This window comes from Crocodylus siamensis, chromosome 1 (assembly GCF_052110815.1).
Source record: "Crocodylus siamensis isolate JL-2025a chromosome 1, ASM5211081v1, whole genome shotgun sequence".
Lineage (NCBI taxonomy): Eukaryota > Metazoa > Chordata > Crocodylia > Crocodylidae > Crocodylus > Crocodylus siamensis.
This window is the reverse complement of record NC_143395.1, coordinates 190,448,147-190,452,997: the sequence shown is the minus strand read 5'-3', so window position 1 is coordinate 190,452,997 and position 4,851 is coordinate 190,448,147. Positions and strand designations below refer to the sequence as shown.

Below are 4,851 nucleotides of genomic sequence, written 5' to 3'. Positions count from 1 at the left end.
GTTTCAGACAACCAATCAGAGTGCAAATAAAGTGTTATGGACAGACAGACAGATAGACTAAGGCTTTTATAATATTAGAATTGTTGTGCACTTTATTGTTTCAGTCATGCTTTAATACACAGAAACTTGTCTCCTTTAAGGGGAAAAAGAAGAAAAAAGAAGAGTCATTGTGGTTTAATATGGCCGTGGTTTAAAAAACAGTGACTCCATTATATTGTGGGTTAACTGTCTGGCCTGGTTAACTACCTGTGAGAGCTGTTCTGGAAACTGGTCAAGGAAAATTATCTTGGCAAGATCTCCTTATCACCCAGGAGAAAACATAGCTTATTTCCACAGTGTTAGAATGATTAATTTAATGTTGATTTGATTTCAGCATTAATATTATGTAATTAAGGAAAGCATTAGGGCACCTTGAATCTACATCCTTGAATAGGCCTTTTTAGAATCATTTTAGATCTAAATAACTATAGGCAAATATGACCCCATCCTTGAAACCTTCTACTGGTTTCCAGTCACTGTTCTTGCCTTCATGGTGTTTCATGGTTTCATTACTGTCTCCCCATGAACTCTACACATTCCCTCCACTTTGTGAGTTTTGGTCACATCTCAGTCATTTCCTGTTTAAGAACTGAGCCCAGAACACATCATCTATGATGCCTAAAATCAATGAGCCACCCACTAGCTTCCCCACAGCGGTCGCTATTATTTCCATGCCTTCCATTTTCCCAAGTCTTTTTGCTTCAGCCCACGTCTCCTGAGAATAATATAGTACAACCTCATTATAATGAAGCCTGTTTATAACAACCCCTTGCTTTTAACAATCCAACACTAGGCACTGATTATGATGCAGCAAATTAATTCACCCTATTATGGTGAACATCCTCTTTTAATAAACCTTTCTCCCAGTCCCATATGGGTTCATTATAATGAAGTTGTATTGTAACTGCTTTGTCAGAATCACAGAATGTTGTGAGATACTTTATGAAATTAAATGTTGCTGCATTGCACCCGGGGACTCGCTTGTCTATGCGTCACAAGGTGCTTAGATGCTTTCATGGTAGATTTATCTCATTCCCCACCCTGATCCACTTGGATATGTACTAATTGTTTGGTTGTTGAAGCCCTGATTTTTTGGCTCTCTCCCAGTATCAACTGACAAAAGACACACATTAGCATTATCCCAGATTGTGTCTGTCACCCAAGGTCACAGAAGATAAGCTGCCAGCTGTCTGCTTTTCCAAGGCACGCTACATTGGACATTAATTAAACTGTATTCAATACTGTTCAGATTGATTCAGGATGCCAAGATGCCCAGACTGAGCAGTGCAAAATGTATTAGGACAAATGGCTCCACCAGTACAAAATGCATTACGGCAACTCCAAAGTATTTTTCAGATTCCCAGATACCAGGTTTAATAAATTAGGGAATAACCAGCTCAAACCTCATTGATTCAGAGATCAATCCAAGGTAAAAGAAGGGATCTGAATGTCTCAGGGGATTGGTATTTATCCTGAGGATATTTTTAGGTGAAAGGAAACCATGGCTTGGTTGGCAAACATGAGCACCCAGGGATCATGTGAAATTATTTGGTCATCCAAAATTTGGGAGAAGAATTTACCATTTTGGCCAAATGAAGAAATCCTCAAATTTTAAGTCTTATAAACATAAATCCCCTTTTGTTTTTCCCTATTTTTTAAAAAAAATAATAAACAGCCGCCTGGAAGGGAAAAAGTACTATTTTGCCAGGAAATGCTGTGGAAATGTTGACATTTCTTTGAGAACTAGGAGTTTCTTCCCCTAGCAGCCTAGGAAAACACAGTTTTGTCCAGGTACTGGAACTGCACCATCTTCTCTGAAAAAATGCTTCTTAGTATTAACAACCATGACCACAAAAAAGCTGGACTTAGCCCTGAATAAAACTCACTGTTGCTTCTGACAGAAGATCATTTTTTCCCCTTCTGAATTCTATGGTATTAATTAATAATTTCAAACCCCTTCACATATCAGCTTTCTACTTCTATCCATATTAGTCCATGTCACTGATTTTTGTAGTGTAATAGTCTTTGCAGAAAGGCCAGATGGTGAATGACATTGTAACAGATTTATCTTAATTCTGCAGGCCAAGGAACAAGTACATTGGCTGGGGAATAAGTACATTGGCTGGTGTGTGCTGGAATCTTACACTGGTATAGGTTGTAGCTGTGTTGGTCTAAGGAGAAGTGCAAGTCAGATGTAACCATCTCTGTGATTGTTCATAATATTGCAGTTGAGCTTAAAACCTTCAAGGAAGGCCATGTGATAGTGTGCATTGTATAGTTTTTTTTTTCTTCTGATTTTTTTGCACCAGTCCTGGAAGCACTGGAATACCAGGTCAATGCATGGAGTGGATGGAGCAAGCTCCAGTTCCACCACCCAACACCAAAAAGAATCTGCTCAATATAGACCTCCAATGGAGGACATATCAGAAACAATCACCTGCCCTGGGAAAACCACCTGAATATAAAAAGCACAGATGTATCTACATTCACCACAGCTTGCTAATTCAATAGCCAAGGCAGAAAAAAGCTATGCAAGAGTGTCATTGTCCCCATTTTACACAGGGGAAGCAGAGGCAGAGAGGTTTCAGGTCTTTGTCCAGAAAATTAGTGGCAGGGACCAGCAGAATTCTGCCCTGCCACGCTGCTGTCTGGTCCCTTCACTCCAAACCTCTTCATAAATCTTCTGTGAGGCCCCATCATTTCAGCAATCAAGACAGAAAAAAGGTAAAATATGCTTCCATTGTAATTGTTCTCTATGCATGTGCGCCCTTGAAGAAACATTTGAGGTGTCCCTGAACTCAGAGCCCTGCTGAAACCAAACACTGCTATGATAACAATATACTTTGCACAGCCTGATGGATTTGCTCCCCTCCTCTCGCCCTAGCCTTTCCAGATGTGTGCTCCCTTGCTGCTACAAATGAAGGTTATTGATCCCACGCTGACATTAGCAATTGATTGAAGTGTAGTTTCTCAAGCTGGAGGGAGACGGAAATAGCATAGAGCAATAAAGCAATAGTTCATCAAGTTAAAGCTGTGCAACATACCACCAAGAGCCAGGTGTGAGCTGAATGGGCTGAATAATAAGCCTTAGTTAGCACTTTGGGAGTACTCTCTGTAATAAAGTTAAAGGCAGGCAGTCTGGCAATCAGTGTTTTGTATTCATCTACTAGTGCCTGATCAGAAATCTCAGTCAGTAATGTCTCCATAGTGAGGAAGGAAATCTGTTTGTAAACCTAAGCTTTATTTTCATCTCTCTCAGTTTTCCTAGGAATCATTTTTTTCCTCTGTCAATTGCCTTCCGGAGGAAAACTAGATTTTCCTCCCTCTAATATCAGCAGTTAAACACTTTTCAGATGACAAGAGCTTCATAAAACATGGAAAAATTATCTCATGAATCTTTGGTTCCCACTCAGCGGCAGAGCTCTTTTAAACCTTCCAAATTCAAGGCAGGGTAGATTTGCACCTTATAGACTAACCAATGCACATAGAGTTAGATATGCACGAGTAACTAGGGCAGGGGTGGGCAAAATGCATCCCAGGGGCCAGATGTGGACCACCAGGCCATTCTATCTGGCCCATGGAGCCCCCAAAATATTTAGAAAATTAATATTTATCTGCCTTGGGCTGCCTGTCATGTGGCCCTCAATAACGTGCTAAAACTCAGTAAGCGGCCCTCCACCCAAAATAATTGCCTACCCCTGTCCTGGATATGGTGGGGCTGAGGAAAACACACTTGGAAGTTACAAAGTTATTCTTGCTTCCCTTTGCTACTGACTAGGTGCCTATGGCTAAGCTGACATGGGAAGAAGTGGGCCCTAGCTACATTACCGATATTCACATTAATGTAACTGCATCAGTGTCATTACACAGAATATATTTATATCAGGGGGTGGCGTTGATGTAGATATATCAGCATAGTTACTTCGAGTGCAAATTTCCTTCATACAGATAGGGCCCTAGATAATGAGTTTTCAGCAAAGTTCATTCCACTTCTTATGCCAGGAAGATGTGGGATCCTGCTGAGCATGGCAGCAAGAGCTGTGTGGTCCAGCCAGGTAGCCCAGAAACCCAATGAAGCTAAGCAGCTCTACAGGACAATGGAGGTCAGTACTGAGGGTGCTATGTTTGTAAAGAAGCCACAATCTTCTCCAAGTTAACATTTCGGTCCTTAAAATATTATGAATGTAAAACTTTAAAAGTGGAAGTGTTAAACTGGCTGAGGTCTGAGCCATTTCACTGTTCCAGATATAAAACTTCAAGTGGTACAGAGAAGCCCTCACTGCCCAACAGAATTCCTAAACTCCAGAAGATCCTTCAGACCCAGCCTTCTCTCCAGCAGACATCCACAGCTCATTACATTAAATAATAGTATGTGAAACTACACGTTATGAATTCTGAAAATAATTTTAACCCTCACCCATGTAACATACCCATGCACTCTTTGATCACCACTCAGTGATTTTAGTGCCCTAGAATTCACTCCCCTCTTGGCTGAAAATAATTCTGAATCCAATGGCTTTCTGGAAATGCTGCAAAAGATAACGATTTTAGCGAGGGCTAAGGCTCTCCAAAGGTGAAATGGATTTTTTGTAGGCATTAGGTTGCTTGAGTTCTGCTGAAATGGTAATGTGAATGTTGCTGATATATCTGACATTGTTAATTGTATAATAGGATGTCTACAGGGCTGGATACATATCTTTCTTAGTTATTTTATTATTTCTTGTATTTTTATTGAGATTGCATTAGGTAGGTATTTATTATATATGCCAATAGTTTTCATAGTCAAGGATGTATCCAAGTCATCCACTACCC

At 40.3% G+C, this 4,851-nt stretch overlaps 1 pseudogene; it reads right to left on the bottom strand.

Moving 5' to 3' along the window:
- Positions 1–2,334: 2,334 nt before the first annotated feature.
- On the bottom strand, positions 2,335–2,563 carry LOC149873795 (U2 spliceosomal RNA; annotated as a pseudogene).
- Between the last annotated feature and the right edge of the window lie 2,288 nt (positions 2,564–4,851).